This window comes from Sminthopsis crassicaudata, chromosome 5 (genome assembly GCF_048593235.1).
Source record: "Sminthopsis crassicaudata isolate SCR6 chromosome 5, ASM4859323v1, whole genome shotgun sequence".
Taxonomy (NCBI): domain Eukaryota; kingdom Metazoa; phylum Chordata; class Mammalia; order Dasyuromorphia; family Dasyuridae; genus Sminthopsis; species Sminthopsis crassicaudata.
The window spans coordinates 266,249,399-266,274,747 of NC_133621.1; the positions used below are offsets into that span (position 1 = coordinate 266,249,399).

At 35.4% G+C, this 25,349-nt stretch overlaps 1 long non-coding RNA gene and 1 pseudogene across 3 annotated transcripts in view; one reads left to right on the top strand and one right to left on the bottom strand.

Annotated features, from left to right (window-relative positions):
• Positions 1–25,349, top strand: part of LOC141543027 (uncharacterized) — a 48,691-nt gene that overhangs the window by 9,274 nt on the left and 14,068 nt on the right. The window lies entirely within an intron of this gene.
• LOC141542723 (MTRF1L release factor glutamine methyltransferase-like) lies at positions 12,045–13,050 on the bottom strand (annotated as a pseudogene).

A 25,349-nucleotide genomic window follows, 5' to 3' on the forward strand; every position in this document is an offset into this window, starting at 1 on the left:
AAAACTAAAAAAGGTAACTGAAGAAAATAATTCACTAAAAATTAGAACTGAATAGAAATGAATGACTTGATGAGACAACAAAAATCAGTCAAACCAAAAAAAAAAAAAAAAAAAAAAATAGAAGAAAATGTAAAATACCTCCTTGGAAAAACAACGAACCTGTTAAAAATAGCTCTAGGAGAGATAATCTAAAGATTATTGGACTTCTTGAAAATCATGATGAAAAAAAGAGCCTAGACATCATCTTTCAGGAAATCATTAAGGAAAACTTCTCTGATGTCTTTGAACCAGAAATAGGTAACATTCACCTATATCATTGAATGTCCACTTTCTTTCCTTGAAAGACAATGCTCATTTTAGCTATATAGCTTATTCTTGGTTGTAATCCAAGGTACTTTGCCTCTTGGAATATCAGATTCCAGGCCCGTTGATTCTTTAAGTTGGAAACTGCTAGGTCCTGGATAATCTAAATTGTTGATCATTGGAATTTAAATTGTTTCTTTCTGGCTGCTTGCAATATCTTTTCTTTGGTGCGATAATTTTGAAACTTAGCCATGATATTCTTGGAGATTTAATTTTGGAGTCTCTTTCAGGAGGTGATCAGTGAATTCTTTCCATGATTATTTTACCATCTGATTCTCAGAGTAATCTTTAGATTGTCTCTCCTAGATGTATTTCCCAGGTCACTTGTTTTTCTTAGGAGATATTTCATTTTTTCTTTTATTTTTTTCCTTTTTTTCTTTCTGCTTGATTCTTGAAGTCTTATTGTGTCATTCACTTCCATTTGTTCAATTCTAATTTCTAGTGTATTTGTTTTCTTCATTTATCTTTTTTATGCCCTTTTGTATTTGGCCAATTGAATTTTTAAATGAGTTGTTTTATTCCTTGCATTTTTTTTTTCCATTTTGCAAATTTTCTTTTTCAATGAATTGTATCTTTTTTCACATCTACTTTGTAAGGCATTATATGCTTTTTTTTCTATTTCATCTAATCTATTTTGTAGGATGTTATATTCTTTTCCCATCCCTTCTTGCAATGATCTTATTTCCTTTCCCCATTTTTCTTGTCTCTTTTAAGATCCTTTATGCAATGTTCCAAGACAGCCTTTTGAAATGGGGACAAGCTCATATCTCCTTTCCAGGCATTATCTGGACTTGATTTGCCTTTAGGAACCTCAGGATTTGAGGTCTGTTCTTCTCTCTCTCTCCATAAAAGATGTCTATGGTGAGAATTGTTTTTCTTTTTTTGTTTATCATTTTTTTAAGGGTTGAGGTCTGTTCTTCATGAATAAGAATGACAGCTGCTTTAGTTTACCTTGGGACAGTTTTTCCAATTGATTTCCAGTGGTGGGTAATCTCGGATAGATCCTGCATTCTTCTGGGCCTCAGTGGCTTACAATTTGACTTTTGTAGGAAACTTGCTTGCAACCAGGACAGAGTAGCCTAAGAGACTTACAGAAGACTCCCAGGTGCATGGAAGCTGTAACTCTCTGACTCTCCATTCAGCTCATTGCCCAGATCTCCCTGTGCTGTGCTCTGAGCTAACCCTAATTCCTGCCCTTTTGAAACAGACTTGTTTTGAAGTTCTTCCAAGATATCTTCTTCTGGAAATATGTTGTACTCCCAATATTTATGTGTTCTTTGACTCCAAAAACCAGTTGAGAGACTTAATCTACTGTTTGTCTGAGAGAAAGTCAGAAGTCATAGCAATATTATCTGCTCCATGCAATTTTAGCTCTGCCCTCGAAGTTTTTCTTTACATGAAAGTTAAATTTGCATCTTTATACCTTCCATTCATGAATAAAACAAGTCTAATATTTCTTCCATCTGACAATGCTTTCAAATAATTGAGAAGTTATTTTTAACAAAATGTGTGTATACACATTCTATCTGATATAAACTCTACAAAGTTTTTAATATATAAATCTATACACAAAGACACTGAAGCCCAGAATTTTTAGGCAATGTAACTTCTCCAAGTGATAAATTCCTGGGTAAGTAGGTGAGGTAACAGAGAAAGCCTGGAGAAAAGATTGTAATATTTCCTGAGGCAAGCAGGGAAGGTCAATGCTAGGATCAACTCACCCTTCCAGTCCTCCTCCCTGAACCCGCCCCCCCAGGCATTTGAAAACCAATCAGAAATTTAAATTGGAATTGTTTCTCCCCCTTTTCTCTCCTCCCCCCCCCTCAAACTACCCTTTAAAGAAAGTCTTCAAGGTGTAAATCTTTTTGAAAATCCCTTTTTAGCCTACCATGCTGACCCTCAGGCTATCTTCTCCCTCCCTCCCTTTTGCTTCAAGGTGTTTTTTTTTTTCCTAGTTATAGTTAACTCTTAGAATGCTCAATCCCTTTTAGAATGCTAAATCCCTTTCAGGTTAGCCAGCTGGTCTTTGTTTGTCTCAGGAAAAATTGTCTTTTCCTTCTTCAAGTTCATTTCATAACATCCTAAGAATTTACAAAAAGACATAGTCTTTTCATTATCAAATAGCACTAATATCGCAGAAGGCAGGTCTCCTAACTAAACTTCCTTAAGAGTAGATGGAATTCTAAGTCAAGACTCTATTAGCAGCTGGTTGCTCTCAGTTTTCAGATTAGTGCTTCTATACAGGTGCTTTCTGATTCATTGCCCTATGACTCACTGTCTGTAACTTGAGACACTAATTCTACTCAGTGACAATTCTTTCTGTCCTTAACTTCTTCTCTTCATGCCACTTCTGTCTTGTGAAATCTCTGCTGCCTTTCAATCCTGCTGCCTTCTTTTTCACTGCCTTCTGCCTTTCCACCTTAGGCTGTTGGCACCTTTTTAATGACATCACACAAAATTGATAAATTGCCAATACAATAAGCATTTGGATCAGATACCTGAAAAAAGTAGTTAGGTAATGTATATGTAATAAATCTGCACATACATTGAGATAACCTCACTCACATAAACACCACCATATTAATTGACATTACAAGAAATTCTGTTACCTCAGAGAAGGACTGTCTCCACCAGGGAAAAGACGTGAGAAACTTTTACTCCAATCTGGGAACTTTGATTTTCTTGGGCCATTTTACCTCTTTTTATTGGGAAAAATTACAGGAATCTGCACTGCCAATTAATAGTGCAATCCCCATTCCCTTGCTAACCTCTTTGCAGGTTGGTCTGTTATACTCCTCTATGGATGTAGCCTGTAACTCAAATATGTATTCCTTTTCTTTTGATTAATTGGGAGTTCCCCTGGGAAACTTGTCTTTTCAATTGTTAATTGTTAAAACACTTTTACTTGCTAACTATCATATTCTTTCTACTGTTTTCCTGAATCTATACTTAGCATTTGGATGTAACCTCTTCTCAAAAACATGGGTAACTTTTGGCAAAGAGAATGCCCATTGTGAATTCTTCAAGGGTACCTTAGGCCTTATATTTTGAATTAGAAACTGCTACCTTGACCCATCACAAATTTCTTTACTGAGACCCTGAGAGCAATAAGAATGGTGTAACTAAGCATTAGAAATAATGTTTTGCCTTCTGAGCATGAGAAATTTTTATATTTTCCCATGACAACTGGTGTGCAAACTCCGGTACATCCATCACCATTTCAAAAGAAAGATAAAGATAAGGAAATGTGACAGAAAGTTGGATATGAAGTCTGAGGGTGAAATTCATTCATCAGCAGTCACAGAAATAAGAATAGTCTGGATAGAGAAACTGCACTTCGATGAGGTGGAGTACAGAGGGCATGGGTGAACATTACAGGCATAGGGCAGAGTAGGAAACAATCCAGTTTGACTATAGAGTAGGTTCTATAAGTGGGGAAAGGCAACATATTGTCACATTTCAAAGGGCCTTCAATGCCAGACCAAGAAATTTTTTAGCTAGCTCAAGTGTCATCTCCTGAACGGAATTTTGCTGATCCCACAAAGTCAGAAGAGATATTTTCCTCCTGCAGGGTCTGATCATATTTTCTTTGAATCATTCCCTAATCAATTACCACACTCTTATTTGTACAACATTTATTTGGGCCCTGCATTACCACTTTTACTAGATTGTAATTACCTTCAGACTTCTTATGGGCAAAAAGCATTATATGACAAATTCAACAGATGTCTAATAATACTTTTTGGATGAATGGTGAAGTAATGAATAAGGAAATAAATGAGGATGGAGAACTAGAAACCTTATAGAAACAACTTATTTGTAGAAATAGTATACTTAACTGGAGACTGTCAAATTTTGTACAATTGTGAACAAAAGATAGTTTAAGGTTCAGATGCTAATATACCATTTTACTTCAAAGATGTATTTAAGAAGCTTTGATTTTCAGCAATAATCTAGCAAATTTTTTTGTTTATTTAGAATCCTATGTACTATAATTATCAAGTGTTAATCTATAAAATGAATTTGTACTTAGCATTTAAATAGTTAAATAGATCAAAGATCTGGGATACAAAAAAAATCAGGAAAAGGAGCACTTCCTTCTAAGAAATTTATATCTGCACATAATCACTCCTTTCTTCATCTCATACATGCATAGTCATCATCTAAAACCAGTAATTTCAAGCCATGATTTCCTTGGTGTAGGAAGACACTGGCTCTCTATTCAAATCTGCAATTTCAAGTCTTACAAAGTTTCATGTCAACACTGAAAGGTTCAGTGACTTCTCCAGGGCCACACAGTCATTACATGGCAGAAACAGTATTTGGATGCAAGTTTTCCAGATTCCAAGTTCACTCTCACTACTAAACTTGATTCTCTCATGATTGGTTCTGGATCAAAAAGCTAGTCAATTTTCCATTTTACAGAAAACCTGTCTTTTGAGAATTCTTTAGAAATACTTTCTTAATTTTTAATTATATGCTACACTAGCAACTGGATATTCAAAAACACAATTCTTAAACAAACAAACAAACAAAACAACCTGATAAAGCACAGTAAGTCAAGATGTGTTTTGAAGGTGTACTTTCTTGACGGTATGGGGTGTGTAGTAAGACTAACATTTTATTGGAATAGAGAACTCTTGATGAGGAATCTCCTTCTAGCAGTGTCTATCAGTGCCAACTCTTCAATGTATAGTTTTAGAGAACTGTGTGGGATACACAAGTAATATGTCAGACATAAAATATGAACCAGATTTTCACAATTTGGAGGCAGGATGTCTATACATTGGATTATACTGCTTCTACCCTAATTCTTGAGGGGATCAAATAATTTGGCATGGGTTTTCTAGCAGTAATTTGTATGACATTCTTTCAAATTCTGCTGATGATTTCCATAAATATGAAAACCAGTTCTTCTGGGAGCAAATCATTCAAACTACTTTCCCACAGCTCCATTTATCATCCCTGTAATACTCAGAACTTAAGTGTTCCTCAGACACTTTGCTTTTGACATTTATATTCCCAGTGTTGAGTACAATTTATTCATTCATCTGAAAATAAGGTCACACTTAAGCAGATTATTCCTCTTTTCCATTGGAAAACTTAAATTATAAAATAATAAACCATTAAAATAAATTGTTGCATTATATTATATTCTGAATACATTTTGGTAGTTTTTCATTTTGATTTTCTCTACAACTAGTTATGGCACTAAATTGGACAAATGCTTTAGCTTTTACTTTTATATATAATCTTTTAACTCATTGATAGACCAGCTGTGACTGTTTAAAGCACAGTCTTATCCTCGAGTCTACATTAGTAATGCCTATACATAAATAAAATTTACCTAATTTTTTCATTTACTTTGTCAGGTAGTAGCCAATTTCATAGATAAAGCTATGTCTTTTTATATTCCAAATATCACTATATTAATCCCCTTTAATTTTACAGGGATATATACGCCATATAATAGACATGTAAAAAATGTATAAATTTAATAGCATAGAATACTTCATCACTGGAGATCATAGCCATCTATAAATCTAAATCCTAAAAAGTTATCTGAGGCAAATAGCTTTAAAATTTCTTGGGATCTTCTAGCTAGTAAATCACAGAGGATGAACTGAACTTAAATTTTCTTAATTCAAAACCAATATACCACACCAAAGATGTCTCATGTAAAATAATCAAGATTAATTTGTTGATTATAAAGCTCATAAAGAAACTCCCACTCTGAGGGATTTTAAAACATGTTTGAAAGTAATGTAACTTTAGGAAAAAATAATCTATCAATTTATGCATTTGACAATTTAGATTTATGCAATTGTCTAAAATACATGTTACTATATTTAACTACTTGGCACTTAGTCTTCTAATACTGCTGCTAATTCATATTTGTTGTTGTTGTTGTTGTTGGGAAGAAGACTGGATTAAGTGCCATGTAAACTAATCCAGACCTCCCTCCCTCCCTCTGTTCATCCATCCATTTATTCTTCCTTCACACTTCTCTGACTCTGTCTTATCAGTCTGTCTCTGTCTCTATGTCTGTATCTCTCTCTCCTTTTCTCTCTCTCTCTCTCTCTCTCTCTCTCTCTCTCTCTCTCTCTCTCTCTCTCTCCTTTCTTTCTCCCTCTCCCTCATTTCTCTCTCCTTTTTCCGTGTCCCTCTACCCCTCTCTTTCTCATAAATATTTTTTATTACTTACTTATATATCAATTCTTTTGGTGCTTGTTTATATGCTAATTTATGTTATAAATCAACATTAACTATTTGGCATTGGCTTCTCAGTGAGACAGCAAATTTTTCAAGAACAGAGAGTTTGGCTTACACATAACATATTCTTTGTAATCTAATCAGAGTCTATCATAGTACAATTTACAGAACTGACATTCACTAAGTGATGGGCTACATGTTGAAACAGTATTTTCATCCAATTCTGATAATAAAAGTCTAGTTATTTGCCTGATCAGGGAAAGAAATTAACTCTGAATGCCAATTAATTAAGCAAATTTATATGGACCAAAATGGGCTATAATTTAACACTTCCTTTCTTTTCCTTCTAAGGTTCAGTTTACACCTTATTATTAGACTGCTGCATCCTGAAGCCAAAGGCCTTTTAAAAAGTTAACATTTTAATCAATATGGTCCAAAAAGAATTGGAGGGAAATAGAGAATGAATGATAGGGAAATTATGTGGGAAACAAAGTGTATTTCAATCCAATATTCATTTCTGAAAACTAAAGCTACTTCCCAAGGATACTAACATGAAAGAAAATGAGGACCAGAACTAGTAATAAATCATTTCTTAGTGAAAACCATCATGCTGAATTTAAGGAGGTAAGAGAACTAGTTGCTTTTGAACATTAGGAGGTGCTTATCAAAATGTAAGACAATGATAACTTTTACAAATAACTAACACTATTGGCTTTTATATTTCTGGAGTAGAGAAACAAGCATTAAGTGCTTATTATGTGCTAGGCACTGTGCTAAGATCTTTACCATTATCTCATTTGATTCTCACAACAAATCTGGGAGGAAGGTGCTACTATCCTTATTTTACAGTTGAAGAAGCTGAAAAAGTCGACTTCCCCAGGATAAGTCTGATGTTATCCAAGGCCACATTTGAAACCACGTTTCTAATTGTAGATAGAAAGTTCTATCTATATTCACACCAAGCAGCCTGTTTGTGTGTGAGTGTGTGTGTGTGTGTGTGTGTGTGTGTGTGACAGAGACAGAGAGAGAGAGAGAGAGAGAGAGAGAGAGAGAGAGAGAGAGAGAGAGAGAGAGAGAGAGAGAGAGAGAGGGAGGGTGAGAATTTATTATTATTATTTAGAAAAAAATCTTATTCCTTTTGTGAGGATAGGTAAACAAAATTATCAACCATGTACAGAGTGAAAACAATTATCCCATTGTTAGTTCAAATGATAGAAACAATTATCAGGAAATCTAATATTGGTAAAAAGAATGTTATAGTGAAAACAGTTTCCATTAAATTGGTGACCAATTACTGTGTTTTTGCGTATATACTTTTGGTTTGATTTAGTTTATTCTTTCCTTTTGATACTGTGACATAAAATTGTGAAACTTCAGTAAAAAGATTTTTTTTTTTTTTTTTTGAGAATCAGAAAATTCTTGTTCAAGCTTTCTTTTTGTATCCATGATACATAGAAATATATACATGGAATGTGTAGTACTGATTTTGTAAATCAATATTAGCCTATGACATACTTTCAAAATTAATTGATATATTATTATATGCCACTTAATTGCATGAACATATCCATGGTTATCATAGATAATTAGGGAGAGTCTTAGTGACTATTTAATGAAACAAGCTAAAAGAAGCCAATGTAAAATTGTGTAAAGAAAATTGGCAAAATTAATTGAATTGTTACAAACTAAATTCTACTGTGAAATGGATAGATTCAACTACATGATTATATAAAAATAAAATCTAAATTTTTATCTAAAATTGTTGCACAGTACAATACTTGGTAGTTTTTACACTCATTATCTGGTAATAAGAAATGCTAATTAGACTACCTTTAACTATCTACCTTTAACAAATGAAAGGCACTGATCCCAGAAACTACAATTCTGGACATTATGCAAAAAGTTATTAGTAAAAATAGAAAAAGTACTGACAAATGTGGAGTTGGAAATCAAAGGCACATTTTTTTTTACATGGCTCTATTACCATGCAAAATAATGCTTAATGCATAATCACAGTCTCTTTGAACAATGTTACTGTTTTATGCTTTAAAGGATAGTAGTTGCTTATCTTTGCCATTTCAATAAAAATATGATTGATATTTCTAAAGTTAGTTCACAATAGTTTGAATTAAAACTAGTCATATTGATAAATCTGATTTTTATCAGTTTTATCATTCCTCTTGCATGTCAGGATTTTTATATTGAAAATATCTTCAACATGCTGAAAATTCAAATTTCCATTTTGAGGAAAATAAATTTGAAATTCATTTTAAAATGTAAAATGCTTGTCAGATGATATTATTTAAAGGCCTACAGCTCTTTCTGCATTCTCATTTTCATATTTATACATTTGTTCTCTTAAATGGCTACATTTATTGATTGACTTTTCAATTCTCTCTTCTATCATAAGATCTTGTTTTCAGTTTCAGCACAAAAGTTCATGGAGAGATCCCTAAAGTGTACGAGGAAACCATTTGATACTATTACATTAAAGGTACCTTTGCTTTGGCCATCTTCCAGCTATTATCAAAGCAAAGTAATTTCACTCTATAGACTGAAAGTAATTTCACTCTATCTTTGGGTTAAAGATCTCTTGCACAGACTCTTTGAGACTAGATCTCTTCAGTTTTTCCTTTTGCCTTTGATATGTCCATTCAAGTTCTTTTGCTTATAGTAATCTAAGTTGATTCTATGTGTTTTCTAAAATTAGTGTCTAAGAAAGCTTTTCAGAAAGTATGCCAATCTTACATGTTGGTTTTCTCCTTTAAAAGAAGCCACTCATCTTGTTCTTGCTGGAAGGTATGTGCAAGGTCTAGTTTTGATATCTGACTTTGTTTTGGATCAAGAATAGCAGAATTTACATGGGAATCTACCAGGACCCCATGTGATACAATTAATTTAAAAGACACCTTTGTTTGGGACATCTTTTATTATTATTATTATTATAGCTTTTTATTGACAGAACATATGAATGGTTAATTTTTCAACATTGACCCTTGCAATCACTTGTGTTCCAACTTTTTCCTTCCTTCCCTCCCCCTAGATGGCAGGCAGTCTCATACAGGTTGAACGAATTAAAATATATGTTAAATACAATATATGTATACATATTTATATAGTTCTCTTGTTGCACAAGAAAAATCTGATTTAAAAAGGTAAAAATAAGTTGGGAAGAAAAACAAAAATGCAGGCAGTTTTTTACACTCTTTTAACAGTGTTCTTTTGCTGGGTGTTCATTACTGATCAATTGGAATTGAATCGGTTCCTCTTGTTGCCAAAGATTGCCACTTCTGTCAGAATGGATCCTTAGATAGTATTATGTTGAAGTGTGTAATGATCTCCTGGTTCTGTTCATTTCACTTAGCATCAGTTCATGTAAGTCTCTGCAAGTCTCTCTGTATTCATCCTGCTGGTCATTTCTTATAGAACAATAATATTTCATAACATTCATATATACTATAATTTACTCAGCCATTCTCCAGCTAATGGGCATCCATTCAGTTTCCAGTTTCTAGCCACTATGAAAAGGGCTGCCACAAATATTTTTGCATATACAGGTCCCTTTCACTTTAATAGTTCTTTGAAATATAAGCCCACTAGTTAACACTATTGGAACAAGGGGTATGCAAAGTTTGATGACTTTTTGAGCAAGTACCAAATTGTTCTCCAGAATGGTTAGAGCTGTTTACAACTCCACCAACAATGTAGTTTCCCACATGCTCTCCAACATTCCTCATTATCTTTTCCTATCATCTTAGCCAAGCTGACAGGTCTATAGTGGTATCTCAGAGTTGTCTTAATTTACATTTCTCTCATCAATAATGATCTTAAACACCTTCTCCTATGAGTAGAAATAGTTTCAATTTCTTCATGTGAAAATTGTCTGTTCATATCCTTTGACCATTTGTCAAGTGCAGAATGGCTTGATTTCTTATAAATTAGAGTCAATTCTTTAGATATTTTGGAAATAAGGCCCTGATCAGAACCTTTAAGTGTAAAAATGTTTTTCCAGTTTATTGCTTCCCTTCTAATCTTATGTGCATTAGTTTTGTTTGTATAAAAGGTTTTTAACTTGATATAATCAAAATTGTATTTTGTGATCAATAATTATCTCTCGTTCTTTTTTGGTCATAAATTCCTCCCTCCTCCACAAGTCTGAGAAGAAAACTATGTTCTTCTAATCATGAACCCATTTTGATCTTATCTTGGTGTATGGTGTTAAGTGTGGGTACATGCCTAGTTTCTGCCATATTAATTTCCAACTTTCCCAGCAGTTTTTGACAAATAGTGAATTCTTATCCCAAAAGTTGGGGTCTTTGGGTTTGTCAAAAAAAAAAAAAAAATCACATCTCTTACTCCCAATCCTCCATTCTTTTTTTTTTATTTTTTTAAATTTTTTTTTATTATTATATATTTTTTTATAATATTATCCCTTGTATTCATTTTTCCAAATTATCCCCCCCCTCCCTCCACTCCCTCCCCCCGATGACAGGCAATCCCATACATTTTACATGTGTTACAATATAACCTAGATACAGTACATGTGTGTAAATACCATTTTCTTGTTGCACAATAAGCATTAGATTCCGAAGGTACATGTAACCTGGGCAGACAGATATTAGTGCTAACAATTTACATTCACTTCCCAGTGTTTCTTCTCTGGGTGTAGCTACCTCTGTCAATCATTGATCAACTGGAAGTGAGTTGACTCTTCCCAATTTGTTTCAGCCTATGCATCCCGGTGGGGCGTGGATGTCTGTAGCAGGTGACGTGAAAAGCGCTCAAACTGGAAGTGTCTGCCAGAAACCACTGTCCCTAGTTCAAAGGTTCCGCTTCTCTGGGACTTCCGGAGCTGAGTTCCACACCCTCCAGCTGAGCTAGGCAGTGTGTGTTGCCTTGGGCCATATCCTCCCACTTGTCAATCTCTTAACTATTCTCAGGTGGGAGCTAGGGGCCACACCCCCCAGTGCCGAGATCTGCTGAGTCACCCCCAGGGTCCGGGAAGATCTAATCTATCTGAATTTTTAAAGTAGTTTAGATTTCTCTTCTGAACTGCTATATTATAAGCAGAGAAGAGCTAACAGCCTGTGCCAGATTCCTTTATCTCAGTGGCTTCTCTAATCCCAGAGCCCCTCCCAGCGCTATCTGCGCAGTGTGCTAGCACCCAGCCGTCTGTGCTGGCCTCTCTTCTTCCTTCCCTGGGAACTGACCTTTTCTGTTGAAACTCCAGATTCTCTTCAGCTGGTAAGTTGTGCTTCCAGTCCTTGTGGTATCTATCAGTCCAGCGCTATTTCTGAGGCTGATTTATTTAATTGGTTGTGAGGGAGTAAGGACGTTCACAGAGTCGTGTGTTTCTTCTCTGGCATCTTGGCTCTGCCCCCGCCCCCCCAATCTTCCATTCTGGAGTGCTTCACAATCCTGAAGTCTGGGCCTCCAATCCTAGGAGGACAATCTTGCCTCTTGCTGTGTTACTGTGTTCTAGAAAGGTAGATTTGCTGGCTCCCATGAGCCAGAGGTTCTGAGTACCTCTCCTGCCAGTACCTCTGGTGAATATGTAGAAACTGGATTTGTCACACAAGTAGCTGAGATGGAGAGATCCAGGTCAGGCTGGCTTTAACAAATTCCCAAGTAGCTCTGAATGCCAAGAGCCATCTAGGAAGATGCTTCCTGAGTCTTTTAGCAGCATGGTGCCTAGCAAAAGATCTTTCCTCCTTCTTCTTCTTCATCCAAATTGTTGATATAATCATAGCTGAAGATCTTGGGGGCCAGCTGCTCCATGTCACAATGGAAGATGTAAAGAGATTGCTGACCACAAGGCCTATTGGAATCAACTGCTTGCTGTTCACGTCAGTGGTGATATCATAGTAAAAATGGAGCTTCATCTCTGATGAGCTGTAAGATCTCTTCCCCTTGTCCACTGCAGCCACATGGAGCTGCATTAGTCTGTTCAGGTAGCTGAGGGCAATAGCCCCTGAACAACCGCAGATGTCCAAGATGAGTGAGCCAGAATGAGGCTGATGACTTTCAGTGCCTTTTACTCTGGGTTCTTGGCACCTCTGAGATTCCTCATGAAATACAAAGTTGAACAGTTCTTCAGTTTCAGGCTGTGCAATGAAGACTGGAGGTGCCATCTTGATGTTGAGGTCCCAGAAATCCAATCACCAATGACATACTGCCAGGCATCCTCTGAAACTTCTGAGTACACAGCTGTGCATTCTGCTCTTGTTGAAGTTTAGTGATGGAGATGATTTTCTTTCTGAAATGTTTTGGCTCCAAGCATATGAACCACTATATGCTCACCGGATTCCTAGGCTTCTCAAATAGCTCAGACCAGTGTTTGACAAGACATTTGCTGTCACAAGAGGAATCCTGCAGCCACTGACCAACCTCAACAAAACAAGAGGTGAATGGAGTCCTCTTTCCATTTTACCCATTGAGGTCTAAAACTCCAAATTTTATTCACCAAAGCCACATGATTTAGAGAAACAGCATCAGCAGTTGGAGTGGTGTTAAAGATCTCTTGGTGCCAAAGATGATCTACTGACTTAGGGCTGGGCTGGCTGCTCTGCATGCTGGATTCTGAGACTGGGGAGTCTCCAGAGCTATAGGTAAATACTGCAAACACCATGCTATTCCACTGCCAACCCCAATACAACCTAATTTCATTCTGCATTTGAGTTAAAATCTCTTGCATGGACTCTTCTTGGAGAACACATGTCTTGGGTTCTTTTGTTTGTTTGTTTCATTTTGTTTTTTTTTTTTTAGATTTTAAGAGGTCTGTAAACTATTTTTTTCCCCTTTTTTATTGTAGCTTTTTATTTACAAAACATATGCATGGGTAATTTTGCAAAACCTTCTGTTCCAACTTTTCCTCTCCTTCCCCCCACTCCCTCCCATAGGTGGAAGGTAGTCCATACATATTAAATATATATATAATGTTAAAGTATATGCTAAATCCAACATATGTATACATATTTATACAGTTATCTTTCTGCACAAGGAAAATCAGATCTAAAAAGAGAAAAAAAAAAAACCAGAAAAGGAAAAACAAAAATGCAAGCAAACCATAATAGAAAGGGTGGAAATGCTATGTGGTGATCCACACTCATTTCCCATAGTTCTCTCTCTGAGTATAGCTGAGTCTCTTCATTATTAAATAATTGGAACTAGTTTGAATCATCTCATTCTTGAAGAGAGCCAAATCCATCAGAATTAATTATCATATAATTTTGTTGTTGCTATGTATAATGATCTTCCGGTTCTGCTCATTTCACTTAACATCAATTCATCTAAGTTTACAGTTTCTAGCCACTAGAAAAATGGCTGACACAAATATTTTTGTACATGTAAGTCCCTTTCCCTTTAAGATCTCTTTGGGACATAAGCCCAGTAGTAACACTGCTGGATCAAAGTGTATTCACAGTTGGATAACTTTTTGAGCATAGTTCCAAATTGCTCCCCAGAATGGTTGGATCTGGTCACAGTTTCACCAACAATGTATCAGTGTCCCAGTTTTCTCACATCCCCTCCAACATCATTATCATTTCCTGTCATCTTAGCCTATCTAACAGATCTGTAGGGGTATCTCAGAGTTGTCTGAATTTGAATTTCTCTGATGAATAGTGATTTGGAGCATCTTTTCATATAACTGGAAATTGTTTCCATTTCTAAATCTGAAAATTGTCACATTGTTCATATCCTTTGACCATTTTATCAAGTGGAAAATGGCTTGATGAGAATACATGTCTTTAGTTGTTTGTTTGTTTGTTTGTTTGTTTTCTTTTGCATTTGATTTGTGCATTCACGATCCTTTACTTTATACTGGTCTGGTTTAATTCTTCCTGTATGTTTACTAAAATTAGTATCTTTTCTCTCAGGAAATCACAAAGTTGCTAAAACTCATTTTCTGCTTCAGAAAGCTTTTCAGAAAGGATGCCTATTTTATAGGTTGTTTTTTTTTTTTTAAAAAAGAAGCCACTGATCATGTTCTTACTGAAAGGTATTATTAAGGCCTAGTTTTTTTCCAAATATTATTTTTTAAATTAATTTTGTAATTATAACAATTCTGACAGTACATATGCATAGGTAATTTTTTACACCATTATCCCTAGTACTCCCTTCTGTTCTGAATTTTTCCTCTCCTTCCCTCCACCCCCTCCCCTAGATGGCAGGCATTCCCATACATATTAAATATGTTATAGTATATCCTAGGTACAATATATATGTGCAGAACCGAATTTTGTTGTTGTTGTTGCAAAGGAAGAATTGGATTCAGAAGGTAAAAATAACCTGGGGAGAAAAAGAAAAAAATGCTAACAGTTTACACTCATTTCCCAGTGTTCCTTCTCTGGGTATAGCTGATTCTGTCCATCATTGATCAGTTGGAATTGGATTAGCTCTTCTCTATGTTGAAGATATCCACTTCCATCAGAATACGTCCTCATATACTATTGTTGTTGAAGTGTATAGTGATCTCCTAGTTCTGCTCATTTCAGTCAGCATCAGTTGATGTAAGTCTCTCCAAGCTTTTCTGTATTCATCCTGTTAGTCATTTCTTACAGAACAATAATATTCTATAACATTCATATACCATAATTTACCCAACCATTCTCCAATTGATGGGCATCCATTCATTTTCCAGTTTCTAGCCACTACATAAAGAGCTGCCACAAACATTTTGGCACATACAGGTCCCTTTCCCTTCTTTAGTATTTCCTTGGGATATAAGCCCAGTAGTAGCAGCACTACTGGATCAAAGGGTATGCACAGTTTGATAACTTTTTGGGCATAATTCCAGATTGTTCTCTAGAATGGTTGGATTCTTTCACAACTCCACCAACAATGCATCAGTGTCCCAGTTTTCCCACAGCCCCTTCAACATTCATCATTATTTGTTCCTGTCATCTTAGCCAATCTGACAGGTGTGTAGTGGTATCTCAGAGTTGTCTTAATTTGCATTTCTCTGACCAATAGTGATTTGGAACACTCTTTCATATGAGTGGATATAGTTTCAATTTCATCATCTGAAAATTGTGTGTTCATATCCTTTGACCATTTATCAATTGGAGAATGGCTTGATTTCTTATAGAGTCAATTCTCTGTATATTTTGGAGATGAGGCCTTTATGTAAAAATGTTTTCCCAATTTGTTACTTCCCTTCTAATCTTTCTTGCATTAGTTTTGTTTGTACAAAAGCTTCTTAATTTGATGTAATCAAAATTTTCTATTCTGTGATCAATAATGATCTTTAGTTCTCCTTTGGACACAAATTCCTTCCTCCTCCACAAGTCTGAGAGGTAAACTATCCTATGTTCCTCTAATTTATTTATGATCTCGTTCTTTATGCCTAAATCATGGACCCATTTTGATCTTATCTTAGTATGTGGTGTTAAGTGTGGGTCCATGCCTAGTTTCTGCCATACTAATTTCCAGTTTTCCCAGCAATTTTTGTCAGATAATGAATTCTTATCCCAAAAGTTGGGATATTTGGGTTTGTCAAACACTAGATTGCTATTCACTATCTTGTCCTGTGAACCTAAACCATTCCACTGATCAACTAGTCTATTTCTTAACTAATACCAAATGGTTTTGTTGACTGCTGCTTTATAATATAGTTCTAGATCAGGTACAGCTAGGCCACCTTCATTTGATTTTTTTTTTTTTCATTACTTCCCTTGAAATTCTCAACCTTTTTTTCTTCCATATGAATTTTGTTGTTATTTTACTAGGTCATTAAAATAGTTTCTTGGAAGTCTGATTGGTATAGCACTAAATAAATAGATTAATTTAGGGGTATTATCATCTTGATTATAATCGCTTGGCCTATCCAAGAGCACTTAATGTCTTTCCACTTATTTAAATTTGACTTTATTTTTGTAGCAAGTGTTTTGAAATTTTGCTCATATAATTCCTGACTTTCCTTTGGTAGATATATTCAGGGGGAATGGCTGAACGACGTTTGATATAGGAAAATGATAGTAGTACTCTTCTATAGAAAATGTTGCATAGCCTCATTTACATATTTGATGTTGAGTGAAGCAAGGAAAACCAAAACATCACCGTATACAGCAATAACAAGATTATGTGATGATCAACCATGAAAGACTTGGCTCTTCTCAGCAATTTAGTGATCCAAAATAATCTCAATAAAGTAAGGATGGAAAACGGCATCTACATGTAGAGAGAAAAATATAGAGACTAAATATAGATCAGCACATACTATTTCTGTCTTCTGTTTTTTCTTATGATCTTTCCCTTTTGTTATGATTTTTATCTCCCAACATGATGCATATAGAAATTTCTTTAAAATGAATGTATGTGCATAATCTTAAAAATGTAAAGCATTAAAGTGTTATATAAATGGCTTAAAAAGAAAAAAAATAATAAAAGATGTAAGTTTCCATGGAAAAAAAATCCAAGTAACAGCCATGTGGAAAAAGTTCTAAGTCATTAGTAATTAGAGAAATGCAAATTGGAATACTCTGAGATTTTAGCTCCTTACCAGTTGATGGGAAAAGATAAAAAGGAAAAAAAATGCTGGAGGGGAAAATGTGGAAATAGTTATAGCCATGTATTGTTGATTGAGTTGTGAGTTGGTCTAGCCATTCTGGAGAGCAATTTCAGACATATACCCCAAAGTATTTAAATTCTGAATACCTTTCACCCAAAGATACTTCTTAAAGGCCAATATGTGATTAAGAGGACCCATGAATATAAAAATACTTAGAAACACTTGGTAGAGGACAACATATGTAGAGTGAAGAAAGCAGGGCCAGGAAAACAATTTACACAATAACAACAGATTTAAAGAACAAGCAATTTTTTACACTTAAAACTATGAACAATGCAATGACCAACCTTGATTCCAGAGTACAAATGACAAACTAAGCAAGATATTTTCTAACAAATAGGTGGTGAATTAAAAATGTAGAAAAATGTGGGATTTAGATTAAACAATGACAGTTAAGAGATTTATTTAATCACTAAATTCATATCTATGGAGTTAATTGCATGAGTTTCTAGAGTAGAGTTTGTATGTGTTTAGAATTTTAAATATGAAGGGTTCCAATCTGGGAAGAAAGGAGATAAGGAAAACAAGTGGAAGATCAATCAATCTGGTCAGGAGATATTTTGTTTAGCACTGGATGTCTCTGTTGTTACCAGGTATCTGGCATGAAATTTTCCAAAGGACGGTATGCAACTCAGTTTTTCCCATTGCTATAAATTCTTGAGACTCTGGGATTTTGGAAATCAGTATGATTTAATAAAATGGAAGTCTACCATGCAACCCTGCTTCAAAACAATGAGAGTTTTAATTTCACATATATCACTGCACCCTAGATAAACAACTGTGTAAGCAATTGCTCTGAATGTTAGATTATTCTTTGGCTACTGAGTTGCCATTGATCATACTCTATTGGCAATATTAGCTTTGATAACAAATTGAACATGCTAAAAATTAAAATCATGGGCCTCAGTTTTTCTTGATTGTAAATTTTTATCACAACCAAAAAGATACATTTATGGGCAGAGACAATGTGGGAATTGGTTTGGTGTGGCTATGCATATTTGATACACTGCTTTTATTATTTTTTTCAAAAGGGGGGGAATGCTGGGAGCTATTTTAGGAAGATAATATTCAGTTTTTGCAGTGCTGCTCTTCCATAGGCAAAGACAATTTTACAATCAACAGAATTTTCTTTCTAAGAAAGAAAATTAATTCTTGTTAAGAGAAAAACTGTAATGCCGGAGAAACTGAGGCAAGATAGAGATTAGAGAGTTGTTTTTTTTTTTTTATTATATATATATATATATATATTTTATAATATTATCCCTTGTATTCATTTTTCCAAATTACCCCCCCTCCCTCTATTCCCTCCCCCCGACGACAGGCAATACCATACATTTTACATGTGTTACAATATAGTCTAGGTACAATACATGTGTGCGAATATCATTTTCTTGTTGCACAATAAACATTAGAATCCGAAGGTACATGCAACCTGGGCAGACAGATATTAGTGCTAACAATTTTCATTCCCCTCCCAGTGTTTCTTCTCTGGGTGTAGCTACCTCTGTCCATCATTGATCAACTGGAAGTGAGTTGGATCTTCTTTATGTTGAAGATTTCCACTTCCATCAGAATACATCCTCATACAGTATTGTTGTTGAAGTGTACAGTGATCTTCTGGTTCTGCTCATTTCACTCAGCATCAGTTGATTTAAGTCTCTCCAGGCCTCTCTATATTCCTCCTGCTGGTCATTTCTTACCGAGCAATAATATTCCATAACCTTCATATACCACAATTTACCCAACCATTCTCCAACTGATGGACATCCATTCATCTTCCAGTTTCTAGCTACAACAAAAAGAGCTGCCACAAACATTTTGGCACATATATGTCTCTTTCCGCTCTTTAGTATTTCTTTGGGATATAATCCCAGTAATAGCGCTGCTGGGTCAAAGGGTATGCACAGTTTGATAACTTTTTGGGCATAATTCCAGATTGCTCTCCAGAATGGCTGGATTCTTTCACAACTCCACCAGCAATGTATTAGTGTCCCAATTTCCCCACATCCCCTCCAACATTTGTCATTATTTGTTCCTGTCATCTTAGCCAATCTGACAGGTGTGTAGTGGTATCTCAGAGTGGTCTTAATTTGCATTTCTCTGATCAGTAGTGATTTGGAACACTCTTTCATGTGAGTGGATATAGTTTCAATTTCTTCCTCTGAGAATTGTCTGTTCATATCCTTTGACCATTTATCAATTGGAGAATGGTTCGGTTTCTTATAAATTATGGTCAGTTCTCTATATATTTTGGAAATGAGACCTTTGTCAGAACCTTTGTTTTTAAAAATATTTTCCCAATTTGTTACTTCCCTTCTAATCTTGTTTGCATTAGTATTATTTGTACAGAAACTTTTTAGTTTGATATAATCAAAATCTTCTATCAATCTTATATCAATAATGATCTCTAGTTCTCCTCTGGTCATAAATTCCTTCCTCCTCCACAAGTCTGAGAGGTAGATTATCCTCTGTTCCTCTAATCTATTTATTATCTCCCTCTTTATGCCTAAATCATGGACCCATTTTGATCTTATCTTGGTATATGGTGTTAAGTGTGGATCCATATCTAATTTCTGCCATACAAATTTCCAGTTTTCCCAACAGTTTTTTCCGAATAATGAATTTTTATCCCTAATGTTGGAATCTTTGGGTTTGTCAAAGATTAGATTGCTATAGATGTACCCTTTTTTGTCCTTTGTATCTAATCTGTTCCACTGATCTACCGGTCTATTTCTTAGCCAATACCAAATGGTTTTGGTGACTGCTGCTATATAATATAGCTTTAGATCAGGTACACTTAGACCACCTTCCTCTGAGTTTTTTTTCATTAGTTCCCTTGCAATTCTTGACCTTTTATTCTTCCATATGAATTTTGTTGTTATTTTTTCTAGGTCATTAAAATAGTTTCTTGGGAGTCTGATTGGTATAGCACTAAATAAATAGATTAGTTTGGGGAGTATTGTCATCTTTATTATATTCGCTCGGCCTATCCAAGAGCACTGAATGTCTTTCCAATTATTTAAATCTGATTTTATTTTTGTGGCAAGTGTTTTGTAATTTTTCTCATATAATTCCTGACTTTTCTTTGGTAGATGGATTCCCAAATATTTTATACTCTCAACATTTGTTTGGAATGGAATTTCTCTTTGTATCTCTTGCTGTTGCATTTTGTTAGTGATATATAAAAATGCCGAGGATTTATGTGGATTTATTTTGTATCCTGCCACTTTGCTGAAATTTTGAATTATTTCTAGTAGCTTTTTAGCAGAGTCTTTGGGGTTCTCTAAGTATACCATCATGTCATCTGCAAAAAGTGATAGTTTAATTTCCTCATTTCCTACTCTAATTCCTTGAATCTCTTTCTCGGCTCTTATTGCCGAGGCTAGCGTTTCTAGTACTATATTGAATAGTAATGGTGATAGTGGGCAACCTTGTTTCACTCCTGATCTTACTGGGAAAGGTTGCAGTTTATTTCTATTGCATATTATGCTTACTGACGGTCTTAAATATATACTCCTGATTATTCTAAGGAAAAATCCATTTATTCCTATACTCTCAAGAGTTTTTAGTAGGAATGGATGTTGGATTTTGTCAAATGCTTTTTCTGCATCTATTGAGATGATCATATGGTTCTTATTAATTTGATTATTAATATGGTCAATTATATTAATAGTTTTCCTAATATTAAACCAGCCCTGCATTCCTGGAATAAATCCTACTTGATCATAGTGTATTATCTTGGAGATGATTTTCTGAAGTCTTTTTGCTAATATCTTATTTAAGATTTTAGCATCAATATTCATTAAGGAGATTGGTCTATAATTTTCTTTCTCAGTTTTCGATCTACCAGGTTTAGGTATCAGTACCATGTCTGTGTCATAAAAGGAATTTGGTAGGACTCCTTCATCCCCTATTTTTTCAAATAATTTATATAACATTGGGGCTAATTGTTCTTTAAATGTTTGGTAGAATTCACATGTGAATCCATCTGGCCCTGGGGATTTTTTCCTGGGGAGTTGATTAATAGCTTGTTCTATTTCTTTTTCTGAAATGGGACTATTTAAGCAATTTATCTCCTCCTCTGTTAATCTAGGGAGCCTATATTTTTGGAGAAAGTCATCCATTTCACTTAAGTTATCAAATTTATTGGCATAAAGTTGGGCAAAGTAACTCCTTATTATTTCTCTAATTTCCTCTTCATTGGTGGAAAGATCCCCCTTTTCATTTGTAAGACTATCAATTTGATTTTCCTCTTTCTTTTTTTTGATCAAATTTACTAAAGGTTTATCTATTTTATTGGCTTTTTCATAAAACCAACTCTTGGTTTTATTTATTAATTCAATAGTTTTTTTACTTTCAATTTTATTGATTTCTCCTTTTAATTTTTGTATTTCGAGTTTAATTTTTGGTTGGGGGTTTATAATTTGGTCTTTTTCTAGCCTTTTAAGTTGTAAGCCCAATTCGTTAATCTTCTCTTTCTCAATTTTCTTCAAATAAGCCTCTAAAGATATAAAATTTCCCCTTATTACTGCTTTAGCTGCATCCCAAAGATTTTGATATGATGTCTCATCATTATCATTATCTTGGGTGAAATTGTTAATTGTTTCTATAATTTGCTCTTTCACCCAGTCATTCTTTAAGATGAGATTATTCAGTTTCCAATTACTTTTTGGTCTATTTACCCCTAACTTTTTACTGAATGTAGCTTTTATTGCATTGTGATCTGAGAAGAAGGTATTTATTATTTCTGCCTTCCTACATTTAATTTTGAGATCTTTATGTCCTAATATATGGTCAATTTTTGTATAGGATCCATGAACTGCTGAGAAGAAAGTATATTCCTTCCTATTGCCATTCAGTTTTCTCCAAAGGTCTATCATACCTAGTTTTTCTAATGTTCTATTTACTTTTTTAATTTCTTTCTTGTTTGTTTTGTGGTTTGATTTGTCTAAATCTGAGAGTGCAAGGTTGAGATCTCCCACTATTATAGTTTTACTGTCTATTTCTTCTTGCAGTTCTCTTAACTTTTCCTTTAGAAAGTTAGATGCTATACCACTTGGTGCATATATGTTTAGTATTGATATGGCTTCATTATTTATGCTACCTTTCAGCAGGATATAGTTTCCTTCCTTATCTTTTTTAACGAGATCTACTTCTGCTTTTGCTTGATCTGAGATAAGGATAGCTACCCCTGCTTTTTTGGCTTTACCTGAAGCATAATAGGCTCTGTTCCAACCTTTTACCTTTACTCTGTATGTATCTCCCTGCTTTAAGTGTGTTTCCTGTAGACAACATATTGTAGGGTTCTGCTTTTTGATCCAATCTGCTATCCGTCTCCGTTTGATGGGATCGTTCATCCCATTTACATTTACAGTTAAAATTACTAATTCTGTGTTTCCTGCCATCGTATTATCCCCAGATTATACTTTTTTCCCTTGACCCCCCTGATCCCCCTCCCCGATATTTAATTTACAGACCCCCCTTGTGACGCGCAACCCTCCCCTTTTTTTTTTTTTTTTAGGATCCCTCCCCCCTCCCTCCAAGTCCCTTCACTTATTCTCCTTTTCCTTTCCCCTTTTCCTCTCCCCCCTTTTAATGAGGTGAGAGAAAATTCTCTGAAAAACAAATATGTTAATTATTTACTCTTTGAGCCTCTTCTGATGAGAGTAAGATTCACACAATGATTCTCCCCCTCACTAAGTTCCCTCAGATATGGTGTATTTTCTATGTCTCTTCCTGGGATGTAGTTTCCCTCTTTTTATCACTCCTTCCCCTTTTTCTGAACCGACCTCCTTCCCTTTACTACACCCCCCTTTTTTTCTTTTATATCAGTAAAATCAAATTATCCTTGAGTATTTTTTATATACCCACAACAAAGTTACAGTTCTCAAGGGTTCTGTGTACCTTTTTCTGTTTCTCTTCAGTCTTGTGGATGTAGATCAAATTTTTTGTTTAAGTCTGGTTTTTTTCTTAGAAACATATAGAATTCCTCTGTTTCATTGAATGACCATCTTCTTCCATGGAAAAAGATGCTAAACTTAGCTGGGTAGTTCATTCTTGGTTGCAGTCCTTGATCTTTTGCCTTTCGGAATATCAGGTTCCAGGCCCTTCTATCTTTTAATGTGGAGGCAGCCAGATCTTGGGTGACCCTTATTGTGGCACCTTGGTATTTAAATTGTTTTTTTCTAGCTGCTTGCAGGATTTTCTCCTTTGTGTGGTAATTCTGCAGCTTAGCCACAATATTCCGTGGTGTTCTTTTTTTAGGGTCTATTTCAGAAGGAGTTCGATGAATTCTTTCCACATCTACTTTCCCTTCTGTTTCTATTATCTCTGGACAGTTCTCTTTGATAATTTCCTGTAAAATAGAATCTAGGCTCTTTTTTTGGTCATAGTTTTCTGGAAGTCCAATAATCCGCAGATTATCTCTCCTAGATCTATTTTCCAGGTCTATAGATTTTCCCAGTAAGTATTTGACGTTGTTCTCCAGCTTCTCATTTTTTTTGTTTTGTTTGACTGATTCTTGGGTTCTCTGTGAATCATTCATTTCTATTTGTTCCATCCTGACTTTTAAGGAGTTATTTTCTTCTTTCACAGTTTTTAGTTCTTTTTGTAAATGCCCAATTTCGTTTTTAAATGAATTATTTTGCTCTATTGAGTTTTTTTCCATTTCCCTAATTTTTTTTTTTTGAGAATTATTTTCTTTTTCCAATTCAGAAATTCTATTTTCTTGAGACTTTTTTATCTTTTCCAATTCAGAAATCCTACTTTCCTGTGTTTTTTTAACCTTTTCTAATTCACTAATTTTGTTTCCCTGCATGTCCTGTGAATTCTTTATTTTTTCCAACTCCAATTTCAGGACGTTGTTATTCTCTATCATAACTTCCCTTTCTTTTCCCCATTTTTCTTCGATCTCCCTCAATTTTTTAAGAGCTTCTTCTAGGAGAGAGTTATGTGATGGGGGGCAGGAATCGTTCCCCTTTAGGTTGTTGTCTGTTGATTCTCTGCTGTCAACTTCCTCGGGGTTGGATACCCGCTCTTTCTCTGTGTAGAAGGAATCTATGGTTTTTCTAGCTTTTTTGCTCATACTTAAAAAAATCTTTTGGGGTCTGTCTCTGGGGTAGGAAATTATTTACTTCTTTACCAGCATCCTCCCAGACTGGATGGATGCAGCGGCTCCTGAGCCTGAGCTAAGAGAGAGCTCTGGGAGAGAGTTCCCCACCCCCTCCCTGGAAGTGCCTCAGAGGTGATTAGCACTACTGTGCTTCGAGGGCGTAGAATAGTGAAGACAGCACGAAGCCCAGCCTATGTGTCCGCGTGGGGAGTGGATGTCTGCAGCAGGTGATGTGAGAAGCCCCTGCGCTCAAACTGGAAGTGTCTGCCAGAAACTGCGGTCCCTAGTTCAAAGGTTCCGCTTCTCTGGGACTTCCTGGAGCTGAGTTCCACTCCCTCCAGCTAAGGTAGGCAGTGTGTGTTGCCTTGGGCCGTATCCACCCAATTGTCAATTTCTTAACTATTCTCAGGTGGTAGCTGAGGCCACACCCCCCTGGTGCCGAGTCTACTGAGTCACCCCCAGGGTCCGGGGAAAATGTAATCTGAGTTTTAAAATATTTTGGCTTTCTCCTCTGAACTGCTAAATAATTAGCAGAGAAGAGCTAACAGCCTGTGCCAGATTCCTTTACCTCAGTGCTTTCTCTGATCCCAGAGCCCTTCCCAGCGCAATGGGCGCAGTGTGCCCCTACCCCACCGTCTGTGCTGGTCTTTCTTATTACTCCCCTGAGAACTGACCTTTCCTGTTGAAACTCCAGATTCTCTTCAGCTGGTAAGTCGTGCTTCCAGTCCTTGTGGTATCTATCAGTCCTGAGCTAATTTTGAGACTTAATTTATCTAATTGGTTGTGAGGGAGTGAGGACGTTCACTGAGTCGTGTGTTTCTTCTCCGCCATCTTGGCTCCGCCCCCTGTTTTTTTTTTTTTTTTAATATTTTATTAATTGGAGAGTTTAATTGACTGGACAGGACTCTCGTCTCAAAGTATCCAGTAATGAATGGGGGAACGATGAACACTTTTATAGCTCTTCAGACAAAGGGAAGGAAAAAGCGGGAAAATCAGGATTGGGGGGAAGTTATAAATTTTTACTAAAAGCCAGAGTCAGGATGTTTGAATAACAGAAGTCAAGATGTCAGTGAAGTATCTGTGATAGTCTTA